We start from the raw sequence: 14,632 nt of genomic DNA, 5'->3' as shown, positions 1-14,632 counted from the left end.
GGAGAGCAGGACGTGTGGAGTGCTGCTGCCCAGGAAATGCAGACAACAGGGAGTTTCACCAGTGCAGTCCTTCACCAGCTGGAAGCAATCCAGAATACAGTCAGGCCACAGCAGAGAACAGGAGACAGGTGGGATTTGGATTCCGTATTCATCAAACACCAGTTAAACAGATTTTGAAATCACTGATTTGTTAGTCTTCCAGATTAGGAGATTATACCCATTGGAGAATACCCACTGGAAATTGTTAAAAAACAGCTTAAGAGTAATGGATCTACTGACTCAGTTCAGACACTGCAAACTACACTGTCTGGAGTTTGAACACCCTGACTTTGATGGAGAAAAAGAGAACAGGTTCTGTTGTTTTGGCTATTTCCCTCCCCAAAAAACCAAAGACCTGATTCTTCAAGCATGTTTTACAAGTTCAGCGTGGCTGAACAAAAAGGGCTATCACATGTACAGCCTCATGTCTGCTCAAGGGAGCTGTTCCAAGGGCGGGTCCGAGAGGCTGTTCCAGGTCAGTGCTTTGCCTGTCACACCAGGCTGGACCTGCGAGGAGCCCTCCTGCCCAGCATCCCCTCTCCCCAGGACATCTCCTGCTGCAATTACAGCTACAGCATGCTCCAGCACCTCCTGGCTCCAGCACCTCCAACAGCCAGCACGGGGAAAGCCCAGCTCCCAGCCGAGCTCGCCTGCGATGCCCAGGGGATCTGCAGGGGCTGGAATGGCAGGAGCTGGGGCAGGGATCGGGGCAGGGATCGGGGCAGGGATCCTCACCCCGTGCAGGGCTGCCCTGTTCCCAACCTGTCATTGCCTGTGGCCTCTGCAGGGCAGGGGGGTACCCCAGCAGCCGGCAGGGAGGGCACGGCAGGGGCAGAGTGCCACCAGGCTCACCCTGGGCACACCCAGGACTGCCCTGCTCAGCAGGAGCTGTGGCCTCTCACCCGACCCAAACCTGCTGTTTCCACTCCCACGGGGGCTAAAAGGCCCAGAGCCAGGCCCACCTCTGCAGTGTCACGGCCAGTGCCTGCCAGTGGCAATAAAGCATCCCGAGCAGCCTCAGCCCTGACACTACAAAGGCTGCTTCGCACCATGGAGACCGAGGAGAGAGCCCTCTGTAGCAACACCCCAAGATTGTCCCTGTTGTGGTTTCTTTTCTGTACATTGCCAGGTCCTGGGAAAGCAGCCATCCCAGCAGCCACAGCCCCACCTCCACATTATGCATCTGCCTGGCTCATCAGCCCTTTCAACCCCTAAAAAATTCTCCAAGCTGGAATTCCTCAATCACGTGGCATGACTGTTGTCTGAGATTTTCAAAGGCAGCAGCTCAGAGCTCCCTGCCAAGGGTACTCTCACCATGCAGTGCCATTTAAGACCCACAGCAGCTTGGCCTCCACAGTCAGATTACAGAGTTGTTCTTGTCTGCAATAATTAAAGGCAACACTGTGAATGGCCTCTCCAGCTGCTGTGTTTTATTAGAAACAAAAAAAGCTATCAGAGAGAGGGTGCAACTTTAAACTTCTAACACACAGACCATTACCTATGGGATTTTGTAAGAACTCTGACGTCCTAAGACATTTATTAGCTTTGTTGTGAGCTGTGCAACCTTGGAATACACAACATTTTTATATGATTTTCTTCCGCCTGACAAGCAAACTGGCAATACAGCTGCTGTAAATAAATAAACTGATTCCATTATCAGTGTAGGGAATGACTTCACTGGAAAGAACTCATCCCTCTATCTATGAACTTATTTAACACCTAAAAGACTGTCCATCAAATCCCAGCCCGTGTGACGCCTTCCTATGTGTCAGCAGAAAAGCAATGGCATGATGCCATGAACAGGGGAAAAGAAAAAACCCTTCCTCCCATCACCCCACAGCCATCCGTGCCCTTCAGGACCAGACCCTGGGGCTGGGCACACACAGACTGTGCAGGGACAGCTCGTGGCTTGTCCCCAGCACTGCCCTTCTCTCCTGCCTCCGACTCGTCCCCCTGCCCAGACATGGCCAACATTCACCAACAGCACGGCCACGCTGGCGCCAGGCACAGGAAAACCCTAAACCTTATCATGGGAAGGGGCAAGAGAATGCCCTGGCAGCAGAGAGCAGGCTGGCACCGCCCTGCACCACAGCACTGGCTCAGAGCTGTGCCTGAGCACTGCCATGAGGTTACACATTAATCCCAGATAAGCAGCCACAAGGCTATTGAGCCAGCCAGCTCAGCAAGGGATCAGCACTTCCACAGCCCCGAGCTGCAGCCAGGGTTCACGGGACATCACCCACCAGGGCCGGGCAGCTCACAGCCCTGATTCCCACCCCAGCAGGCTCAGCTGGCTTTGTGCAAACAGGGAACGACCTGAGGCAAGCTCAGCAGAGGCTGGCTGTGATCAGGCCGTGGAGATGGGGCACTGGGCACAAAATATCCTCCCTGTCCCTCCGTGGGCAGGAGCAGCCAGCGCTGCCTCCTCCTGCCCCGGGCCACCAGCGCTCACCTGGCTCTGCAATCGCTTGGGCAGGGATGAGCACACACAGGGGCACACGAGTGAACAGCCTTTGCCTCCTTCCTCTCCCACTGAAACACCTCTAAGCACCTCACACACAGAGCAACTTCAGTTTCCTGAGGAGACTTGAGTGTCTGCCAAGTTCTGACCACTCTCTCATTGATACGTGCAACAGGGCAGAGGGGGAAAAATAATAAACTAATCAATTTCAGCCTGTCTGCAGCCAGAAGTTGAGCTCTGCAAACATGGGTGAGACACAGGGCTACCTTGGAAAAACTAAAGACATGGGGAATGGGAGGCCAGTGCTCCCAGGTGGAACAGCCAGAAGAGCTGAGCAGGCAGGGAGGGCAGGACTCAGAGCCAGGGCAGCCCCAAAGGGCCTCAGGAAGGAGCTGGTTGAGGTTTCCCACAGACCCTGCCCACATCAGCACCTCCAACTCACCGGGCATGGCATGAGTTCATGGTAGTGTGGGGAAAAGGGGCAGTGTCAGCTCCCACCTGCTCTGCCACCAGCTTTCTGCAGCACAGCAGCAAACCTGACAATGACTGTGTTAACAGGCATTTTTAATTTTTTAATCAGGTGAAAGCAGGGTTAACCTAGAGCAGCCTGGAGCTGGGCAGCCCCTTCCCCCTTCCTGCCACAGCTCCCTCCATCTGCCCTGGCCCTACGGCCCTTCCAGCCGTGCTCAGAACCACCAGCCCTGGAGCTGCCTCACGGGGCCGGGCACCAGCACAGACCCTGCCCACAAACTCAGACCCTTTGGTACAGGCAGACACCCAAAGTCAGGCTGATGGGGTGACTGCACACTGACAAACCTGCCCAGGCCTTTGAAACACGAAGGGATGCTTGACCAATCCTTGCCTGTAACTCCACATAGGAGATAGGGCAGGAAGATGCATAATGGGTCTGGGCAGGAAGACTGAGGTCTGACTGCAAACCTTATTTGCAGGTTTGATTAGCAATAAATTAAACATGGAACATTTTACACCTGGCTGTCATACAAGATGCTCTGCCAGCCCCACAGCAGGGCTCAGGCCACATCCAGGAGAGATGGGGCAGCCAACACAAGGTGCCCTTGGCACAGGCAGGATGTGACACAGCCTGTCCCTGCATTTGCTCCAGGGTTATTCCCACTGCAGCGGGCAATGAGGCAAAAATAAAGTCTGAGAGGCAGAGGGGAGAGATGTTTGCAAAGTCCCAGGGAAGGGAAGGAGGAGTGATGCTGTGGGGAGTACCTGCTGCTGCCTGGGAACAGCCTGATTCGCCTCAAAGCAGGTATGGACCCATGGCCGTACCCATCTCCTCCAGCCAAGCCTTTTGGTTGGGTTCAGTTCCACAGGCAGTGCCACAGCCACATTCACACAGCAGGAGAGCTGTGACCTGTGTTTGCTGTCCTTGCATCAAACAGCAGCAAGACAGAGGTTGGTTCCTAGAATAAACTTCTCCTTTTAAGAAAAAGAAAAGGTGATTTGAATAACCAGTGTATTTGCTCCACTGGACCATCTCACTGCAGGCAGGTGAGGCAGTGAAGAGCACACTCACAGCTCACAGACACGGAGACAGGGCAGCCCAGAGCACCAACACCTCTCATGGCAAAAACCCCAACCCTACAGGAAAGAGACACCACACACCCTGGACAAGGTGCTTGCCCTGACACTCCAGGAGGACCCTGAAAAGCACAAGAGCTCTTAACTGGAAAGTAATTTTAAACTTGGCTCGACAGCTGCCTGTAGGGGCAGTTCTGAGCCCTGGGCTCCTGGGTGCAGCCAAGGCCACAGCAAGGAGCGAGTGCCTCTGGGCTGGAGCAGGAATGAACACACCAAAACCCTGCTGCCCAAATCCTGCAGGACCCAGGGCAGCTGCACCAGGACACGGGAGGAGAGGCCCCCGTGAGCTCCAACGCTGCTGACAGCCACATGTGGGGCTCCCTGTGTGAGCAATAGAGTCTGGGCTCTGCTGCAGGGCCACACGAGCTCACAAGAGTCACAGCTGCTTTTCTAGGAGGTGGAAGCCTGACTGCCAAATGCCAGAGCACCTCACTTAGCTGCCAGCAGGAAGCTTTATGTACCAGGAAACACGGTTTCAAGCTGAAAGTTAGAAAAGGAAGCCTCTTCCCCAAAATCCTCCGTGGTGGTCAATGACTAACAACGTTCTCACACTCCTACCTCCCCATCTCCTCAGACTTCTCCAATTTGGTTTTGCATTTGGTCACTGCTGCCGTCAGACCTGCCTGCGCAACCTCCGGCTTCTTCGAAAGCACGGCTTGCCACACGGCTCAGGGCTCAGGAATATTCCTGCTCAATAGCTGGTCTCCAGGCTGGTATTTCCAAGGGCTTTGATCCATTCCAAATAAGGCAATCAGCTTAGCCCTTGATTAAATACATAGCATAATCCACCTAAATCTTGTTAGCCGAGAAGCAAGTTGCTCGTCTCACCAGTTGTGGGTGGCACCGCGTGTCACCGCGGGCCAAGGGGGGCTGTGGCACTGCACAGGTGTCCCTTGGGCCATGTCCTGGGCAGGCAGCAGCACTGGGGCAGCTGGTGACCACGGCAAGGCCGCTCCAGCAAGCCCCTGTGGGCTGAAGATGCAGAAGTTCATGGGACCCTTCCGCAAAGCTTCCCCTGCAGCGTGCAGAAAGCGCGTGCCCCCTCCCAGCTGGCACCTACAGGGACACTGCCCCCAGGGCAGCGGGCACCCAACAGCCAGAAAAACCCTTTAAAAGGAAAAAAATAAATGGAAAAGAGAAATCACTGACCCTGAGCAGGAGGGGGGCGGGCTGCAGCATGGAAGGAGGGTGTGCTGGTGTTTTGGGGGAATTTCACACCCCAGCAGTTCTCCCTTCCTCGGGAGGAGTGAATCAGGAGCCCAGCACTGCAGAGCCTCAGCAGAACAGGATGAGCTGAGGGGGAGGCACAGCACAAGGGCAGCTGCTGCCCTGCCAGACAGGAGCCTGCCCAGGGGAGATGCAGGAGTGCAGCCAGGGAGATGCAGCCAGACACCAGCCTGACACACACCTGCAGCTGCTCTGGCCAGTTCCTCCAGTGACAAAGGGGAAAAGCAGCACCACCTCCCTCCTGGTCCCAGCCCCTCTCCACTCCTCTGCTCTCCCCAGAGCACACACCACACATGCTTGCACCAGCCCAACAGAGGGACATGGGGAACGAGGCAGCTTGGGAAGTCTGGCAAAAAGGAAACCCTCCTTCCCCAGCTGAGCCCCATTCCTCTCCTGCACAGCTCTGGGATTGTATTTACAGGGGAGTCTTCCAAACCTGCCAGGGCACAGCACCGAGCAGGGGAGGACCGTGAGGATGTTGTGTCCCCACCAGAGTACCCCAGCAGCCACCCCAAGTTATACTGGGATAGGGGACAGCAGAATCTGCTCCTGAGATCACAGCAGAGGTGTTACTTAAGTCTTTAGAAGACAAATTCCCTGACAAGTGCCATTGCTCCCTATCTCCCTCCAGGCTCCAGACACGCAGGTGACCCACTGGGCTGAGCACAACCTGCAGCAGGAGCCCTTCACATCTCTGTTCCATGCTGCATTAGCAGCTCCAAGGCTTCCTGCAGCAGCCAGGCATGTCTCAACAGCTACTGGAAGGATTTTAAGTTAATTTAACCCCATTAACACATTATATGGCTTTTGTCATCCCAGCTACCCTAAAAAGCTCAGGTATAGACCTCAAGGGAATGCAGGGATGAAAAAAATTGTTTAAAAATCAGTAAAGAGGGAAAAAAAGAAAAAAAATGTCTCGGGTGCAATCCCAAAACACAGTTTTAGACAGTTCAGGAAAAAACTTCACAGGATTTCATACAAAAAAAGAAGGCAGCCAACAGAGGCAATATCTGTTTTCAGCAAACACTGGCCAGGAAGGCTGAGCAGAGCTCAGCTCGCCAGCCATCAGCTGGTGTAACAGGAATCAGGTTTTTGGCACAGGGATCCTCCCCCCAAGCCGGGCAAGGGAACAGGCTGCCCGCAGAGGAGCTGGGATGATAAATGACAGCAGTTGAGCACTGCAGGGGCATTTCACCGCTTCAGAGGTTGCTGCTATAACAATCTTCTCTGACTCAGCAGCTGAAAGGGACGCCGGGAAGGAAGCACCATAAAAAAAAAAGTCATGCATTATTAATATGGACTCTGGCAGCAAGACATGAGTTGGAAAAACACTGAGGGGGGAAAAAAAAAATGCAGAATGAGAGCGAGCTGCATGTGTGGAAGCATTTCACATTCCTGCAGGAGTGGGGGCCACCCTGTGTCCCTCCAGGGTCCCCAGCTCCCAGGGCAGCCGTGTTTGCTGCCAGGAGCTCACGGTGCTGTCCCTCGACTCCGGCTGCCGCAGCTCTGGCCTTTCCTGCCTGGCACACGGCTGCTCCAGCAGTTCATTTTTATTTACCTGTGCTCTGTGCATCGCCTGCTGATCCCACAGCTCCCCCCACGCATCCCAGCCCTGCCCTGCTGCTGCCAGCAGCCGTGCCAGGAGCGCCCAGGGCCCCTGCCAGCCCCGCCGACACAGCGGGCACCCAGGCAGGCACTGGAATGCCTTCCTTGTCCTGCCAGGTAGCGAGGGAAAAAATATCTGTTTGTACTTGACTACCTGGTGCACTGCAGTGTTTGCTTTCCTCTTCTATTCCGACTGCTTTGTACAGGTTTTTTTGGAGGCAATTCATAAACATCAGCATTCATGGAGCCATCTTCTCCTCTTCCCACCCAAAATCCTTGCTCCCAACCTGCTGCTGTGGGGAGACACCATCAATCAAGAGTGTGCAGGCATCCCATGGTCTGCAGCAGCCTGTCCTGTCAGTGCAGGGAACCCCCGAGCTGCTGTGAGCACAGCTCAGCCCAGCTTGGTCTCTCCAGAGCAAGGCAGGTGCCTAACACAGCACCAGGTTTCAAGAGTTTCCTTTGATAATTTGTATGGCAATAGCATTCAGTAAAACCAAACAATTATTTTGCCATAAAATTCTCTAGACACACAAACAAACAGTGGTGGAACTGCCTCACCACAGCCCAGCCCACAGCAGTGCACTGGGTGTTCTACCTGTACCTGCTTTCTTCCATTGCGTGTGCAGCGGCATCCCCCAAACAGAAATAGCTCCAGACCTTCACCTTCCAGGCTGGGGAGGCTCAGGGTAGGAACAGCTCCACAGCAGCTGTCTCACACACACCTCAGCATCACACACACCTGCTCACCGCAGCAGGGAAACACCACGGGCTCCCAGCCAGCACGGGAGACTGAGGCACAAAGCCCGGGACAAAAACACGGTCCTGTTTGAACTCACATCCCCTGGAAGCAGCCCCTTCCCTGCCACAAGAGCTGGGGGACAGCCACAGACACAGCCTGGGTCCCCTGTGCTGCAAGGGGGGCTGGCCAGCCCCAACAGCATCTCCAGAGGGGCCCCAGGAGGAAAGCCCCACTCAGGACAAGGGCTCTAGGGAGGTTTGTGCCACAAATGTTTGAGCCACGGATACCACATACAACTACAGGCCTAAAAAGGGCAGAACCCGCTGGTTTTGCACCTCAAACAAGAAGCTAGGAAAATGACCTTTAGGAAGTCTCACACTGTCACCACACGCTCTCAGCTAAAGCCCCAGCAGGCAAGCGCTGACCATCGCCTCCCCCGCGCAGCAAGGAGGGAGGCAGCAGCTCAAACCCAGCTTCTCACACCCTGCAGAAACATTTACGTGACTTGAGAAAGCAAAGTGTCAAAGAAGGAGCACTGAAGCTCGTGGCTTTATCAAAAACACCCACAGTCACTACAAAGCACAGTGGATCCCCAAGCACACCTCCCCCCAGGTCCCTCCTGTGCTTTAGCAAGGCCAACAAGACCCAGAAAATTCCTTTTATAATGAAAAAAGGAGCCCGTGGCCCTGGCCATCGTACTCCACACCAGAGCTGCACCCACGAGGATGCTCCCCAGCAGGACAAGGGCCACATGTGCTGTCCCTGTCACCCCTGGGACCCTTCCAAGCAGAAGATGAGGATGGCCAAGGGCTCTTCTCCTGCCGGGCACTGACATCACCCTCAGCTTTCCAATCCACCTTTCCTTTCAAAATAAGAGCAGCTCCAGGGTAATGCTGAAAGCCCTGGTGGTTTTCATGTTATCTATTCCACATTCCCCAAAAAAACCACACCCGCCAACAGCCCTGAAAAATTTCTCATTTGGGCTTATCTTGCATTTCAACAGCACAGTCCACTATACATTTTCTCCTCCATCTCTCCAAACAGGACTAATCCCCACGGTATTCAGAGCTAGTGCTAGAAAAGCTTCAAACACACATTAACCACCCTAAAGCATCCGTGTTCAAACTGCTGCCAGCCAAAACCACAGCCAGAACAGTCTGAATTCAATGGAGAAGAAAAAGCCTGTATGGAAATAAACTTTACTAAAATAACCCAGCAAAGGTTTTGTGAAAGTAAATACACACATTGTATTGTGACAATGATGTTTTAAAAATAAAGCTGTTCAGGGAATGCTTTTCTTGCTCTGTACAGCTGCAGATCAGCTTCTCCTCCAGACCCCTCACCCCTCAGTGCTGCCACAGGGTGAGCAGAGGGCTCTGCCAGGCCACCACCCCTGCTGCCAGCCTTGAGAGGCTCCCCAGGAATTTCAGGTCAGATAAAGTATCTAAAGACTCCATGTGCTCGGATATTTAAATCCACCAATTGTAAGAGCATTCAAATGGGATCAAGTGCAAACACACAGCTCCCCACACTGCTCATCTCCATTCCCTGCATTGGTCCCCAGGGGGGTTCATCATACCCCGCAGAGCAGATGCTGCCTGAGTTAATGCAATTAATGAGTCCACCTGGAAGAGAGGCAGAGGATCAGCTCAGGAAATAAAGCAGCAGTGTCAGAGCCCTTATCTCCACCAGAGCCAGCAGCCACAGGAAGCAGCTGAGCTCCTGGCCTTCCATGGCCTCTCAAACCCATGAAGACCATGTCTCTTGGGCTGACAACATCAGTGGTTTTGCTTTAAAAAAATCTGCTCTGCTACAGATTATCGAAGTTTTGAAGCACTCAATTTGCAGGAATGAACCAGTACCTGGAAGCTTTTGTGTCTGCCAGTCAGCTCCCAGAAGCCAGGCTTCCAGAGACACACGGATGAAACATGAACTCTTCACATACTCTGCAGTTGCAACACCCAGTGAGGCACCAGCAAAATAACCCAAACCAGACGTGCCTGACAAACAGCACAGGTGCTTACAGGCAAAGAAAACCCAGCAATTCATCTGCTCTCAAACCTTGTAATTTGTTAGCCTTGATGAAGAGGTGGTCTCCAACCAACACTCTGCAGCAGCGGCATCTTGGATGCACAGGAGCAGCTGGGTGGAACAGGGCTGCTCCCCACCCCACACCGGCCTTGGAGGAGCCTCTTTGCTGGAAGGACGTGGTGCTGCCAAAGGAACAACTTCCCACAGCTGCAACCACATCTCGCAGCACAGGAGAGCCCAAGTTCTTGTGTCAAGGAGCACTTGAGCATTTCTTACTACCCCCAGTCACTGCCAGATCCAATGATGGCAGTATCCTCTGTGGGGTACGCTGTGGAAGCAGGCTGTTCCTTCCTTAGCTTGTGAAATGCTGCTTGGCAGATTTTCCGGGCAGAGGAGGGTGAAGGAGGGCAGTGCTGCCATGTTCCATGGTAAGATACCCCACTCCTCCCGCTGCCTGGGGAAGACCTGGAGATGGAAGCCATGGCTATGACAGCATAAACCTCATTTCATCACTGCAAGCTGCACCTTCCCCTCGTGTCCCTGCTCAGACAGCATCCAGGCACCCAGCAAACCCAGAAGGACACCTGCAGCCAGCCCTGCCCGGCCAAGCTGAGGCCATCGTGGCTCAGTGTCCTGCTTGGACAGGCTGGGCACCAGCACTCAACTGTGCTGCCCCTGGCTCAGACTCTGCCCTGTCCCTTCTGCCCCCATCCCCACAGCAGAGCCCAGGAGGCAGAACAGCAGCCACTCACTCCCCCACACAACGGGGGACTCAGCCAGACCCACCAGCCCAGCTCCATGTCCCCCCAGTGCCACCCCCCTGCCCGGGACCTTGGCCACCACTCTTCCTCTGTCCCTCACCACCACGGGCAACTCGACCCCTTCCCACAGTCCCTCCATCCTGGGACAAGCTGGCAGCAGCAAAATCTCTTGCCATTTTCCCCCCTAGAACTCCTCAGTCCTAAGATCTGCCAGGCTGAGGCATTAAACGACCAAACTGGATCAGCCACCTTTTTGGGACACAATACTGTCCCAAAAGCGACAGACGAGCTGTGCCGAGGCAGCTGCTGGTCCCCACAGCACTGCTCTGCTGGTCACCAACACAGAGCCTGACACAACAGTTTCAAAGCACTCCTGCCTATCAAAATCAAGTTCTTGCACCATAAATGTAATTCAGGGCTAGTGGTGCTACCTCACGCCCCGTATGACCGGTTGGGAGCAATTCCTGATAAGTTTGGAGGAAGTAAAGCCAGACTGAATTACAGCTCTCTCTCAGGTAACAATCTTTCACCCAGTAATTTAAATTCTCTACATTATTTTCCTGCATAAGATCCAACCAAGTACGACTCCTGTAGAAATCAAAATTTTAAAAAGTAAAATTAAATAAAGAGGCTCCAACATCTGTCGAGACAACAAAGGAAAAGCCAAAAGCTGCTAGCTGAATGCCAGGGAAGGCCCCTGCCAGCCCTCCCAGCCACCCTCTACACCAGGACCAAGTCCAAGGTCTGACAAGTTCCCACTGTTGCAGTTAGAGGTATCAAGATGAAATAACTTGCAGCCTGAAAAAGCTTTCAGCTGCAGGAGGAAATTCTCTTGATTTCCTAGGCCTTGTTCAAAGAGAATAAAACCAGACACTTGTAGGAAAGCTGTATGAGCCACCACCACGTGAGAACAGGACACGCAGGGATGACCCCACATCCCATGGATGGATTCAGAAGCAGAGCATAGGATGAAACAGAAAGAGCTTCATCCCCAAGTCAGCACACTCTTTGTGTGCCCACATCATCCTTGCTCCAGCACTGGGGTCTGGGCACGGCCAGAGCGACTCTGGCAATCCCAATTCTCCACATCCCATCTAGGGAAGGCAAGAGGCACAAAGGGCAGCTGTCCCAAGAGGGCAAGAGCCTCAGTGCCAAGAACAAGCCCTGCAAAGTAACCTGTCCAGGTGTCCCCGACCTCCGTAACAGGACAAAAACTGTTTGCCCAGTGCCAAGCTGTGTTTTTTCCAGGACTAGGCCAGTGTGAGTTTGTGCAGTGAAAGCCCAGTCCGGCCCCAGCCCCACGGCCTCAGAGCACAGCAGTGAGCACAAGCGAGCTCCCTCCCCGCTCACCTGCTGCCCGCAGCGGGGCCGTGCGGACACGAGAGCGGCTCCTGGAGCCCGCAGCCACCGCAGCCCCGCCGTGCCTCGGCCCCCGCCCGCAGAACAATCGGCCACCTCATCCCGCTCACAATGGCCACCATGAGACAGACCCACACGGTCACCGGGCCGGGAGCCAGCGGGCGCCGGCAGCAGCGGGGAGGACACGGAGAGCTGGCAGCGCTGTGCCACGGCCGGCTCGGCTCGCTGGAGCTCAGCTCCCCGGGCAGCCCAGGGCTGACACCGGCACGGTGCCGTGTGCGGAGGACACGCGGCTGTCGGATGCAGGAGCTGGGAAGGAAGCGGCGCTGGCTGTTTACTTTGGATCGCTCTGCACAAACCTGAGGCCACAAAAGCATTTCTGTTCTGTAGGAGGAAACCTTGGTGAAGAACAGAAACGAGAAGCTGCCTTGGCCATCACCTAAGTCCGGGCATGACACAAAGGTAAGGCCCAAAAGCCCTGGACTCGCTGCAGGAGCCAAGCGTGGCTATTTGCTGACAGTAAACAGGAATTTCTTCCTGCATTTCCGTCTGGAGGAGACTGCTGGCTTACCTGAGCTGTGAGGAGCCAAACACCGCGGTCAATCAGGGAGCGGGCCAGCACGGGGCAGGCAACTCAGAACCCAGGCTGGGCTCCCCTTCCCCATCTCCAAAGGGCACCAGGAGCAGTTATCCAGCTTTTCCAGCAGACGAGCTGGAAAATGCCACACCAATGCGCTGAGACAGCACCCAGAAGTGCAACTGTCCCAGTTTTCTCCTGGCACTGGTGCACAACTGCCTGAACACAACACGGCTGGCAGTGCCGAGGAGATCTTCCCCCACAAACACGGGGCTTGGGGACAGGCTCCCAGCCATGGTGACAGCACACCCTGCCATGGGGATGCCATCCTGCCACAGGGACATTCCCAGCCCAGAGGGGCTGATGCTGCCCAGGCAGAGCAGGCTGGCTCCAGCCTGTGGCACCAGGCAGACAAAAGCCCCTCTAGGCTCCAGCAGGTTCAAGCTCACTTGCAACTTCAGGTCCCATTTATTTGGATTTTTTTTCTTTTTAATTGAGATAAATCAAGGAATGGATTTATCACTTCCTTGCCCATGGTTTAGCCAATGAGCTCCAAGTCCTCCTTCAGCCATTTCCCCGGCATGCCCTACAAGGGATGGTCTCAGGACAGAGATATCCCCAGGCCCTTCCGTGGCCATGGAAGAGCAGCCCAGCCCCGCTCCACACACTGAGGTAGCAGCAGGCAGGACAAACGCCCCAGAACTGTCTGCTGACAGCATCTCTCCATCACCCACACACGGTCAATTTCTTCAAGGCCCCAGCTCTGCTCATGGCCTACATCACTCGCTCTTCTCCCAAGCTTCCACTCACTACTGCAGCCTGAGAACAAACTCCCTCCAAGTGCTGAGAGGATTAGCCCAGGCGTCCCAGGAATACTGGGCTGGGTTTTCATGATGAAACATTTTTGGCTGAAAAAGGAAGGAAATAAAATTAAAAAAAGGAAGCACATCTTCTGTCACCTGATGAGAAGATGACTCATAACATTACTGCCATCCACGGTCGGGTGGGGTCAGGGACCACCAACACTTCCCTGCCTCCTCTTTGGCCATCACAGATAGCAGGAACATTGGGTAGGACGTGACCGTGTTATCTGAGGTCCACACAGGGAAGGGCCTCTTGGCACAGAACTAGTCTTAAACATATTTATACCCTGCATCATCTCTAAGACTGGTGACCATGCAGAAGTAACACAAAATTAATCAGAATACTCTAAAAAAAAGGAACAAAACCATCCTTACAAGAGAAATTTCCTTCTTGAAATGCACTTCCACCTGGGCCCTGGGAAGCTCATCCACATCCACGCCATTCCCTGTGCCCACAAAGGGCTGCAGGATGCCCTGGATGCAGAGCCACGGGCCCCACACCCCGTGAACAGGACGGGCCAGGCTGCACCTCCCGTTACCACCCGTGTGAAACCGTCCTCCAACAGAGGCCAGAGGGGGCTCGGCAGCCCCCAGCAGCCTGTGGGGCCGTGGCCAGCAGCGTGGGGACCTGCTCACCGGGACAGCAGAGCCCTGAGCACCACGGCGAGGCTCAGCATGCACAACCTCACTTAGGATGTGCCCAGGACACGAGCAGAGCTTCATACACCAGCCAACCCCTTCTCAGCCCTGGGAAAGGCTCCCAAAGCCCAGAGGCAGCCACGGGACATCATTTGTAAATAAAAACCCACAGAAGTCACCTTGAAAGCACACAAAGACCTCCTTGGGGTGTCCAAGATAGGAATGGCATGAGCAACACCAATGACATTTCAAGGAGAAAGTCCCTATTTCTTTGGAAAGGGCTGTTTCTATAGAAATAAATTGTTGGCAAAGTTTGGTTGAAGGCCAAACCACGAGCCTTGGCTCCTTGCAGAAATGAGATACACCGCATGAAGAGAACAGATGCTTTCCGGGCACGAGTCTGCCCGTATCTCAGAGGAGATGGACAGACAGCCCCACCAGCACCGGGTGCTGGCCATATTGACACACGGCTCCTCCAGCTCCCCATGAAGCTATGACAAGGAACATAGGAACGAGTACACTCTCCTTCTAAAATACACACTTCTCATCTTCCCACTTGACAATCAGAGTAGGATTTCCGCCAGGGAGCACGTTCGGATCACAAGCACTTGGACAATACTCCAGTACTTCAAAACAAACTCCGGGCCGGGCAGCAGGCAGGAGCGGGCTGGCTGTCCCCGCTCGGCCCCGCGGGGAGCGCGGCCGGCACCTCCCGCAGCC

Source organism: Parus major, chromosome 20 (genome assembly GCF_001522545.3).
Source record: "Parus major isolate Abel chromosome 20, Parus_major1.1, whole genome shotgun sequence".
Taxonomy (NCBI): domain Eukaryota; kingdom Metazoa; phylum Chordata; class Aves; order Passeriformes; family Paridae; genus Parus; species Parus major.
The sequence above is the reverse complement of the archived record's forward strand: the minus strand, read 5'-3'. Positions refer to the sequence as shown.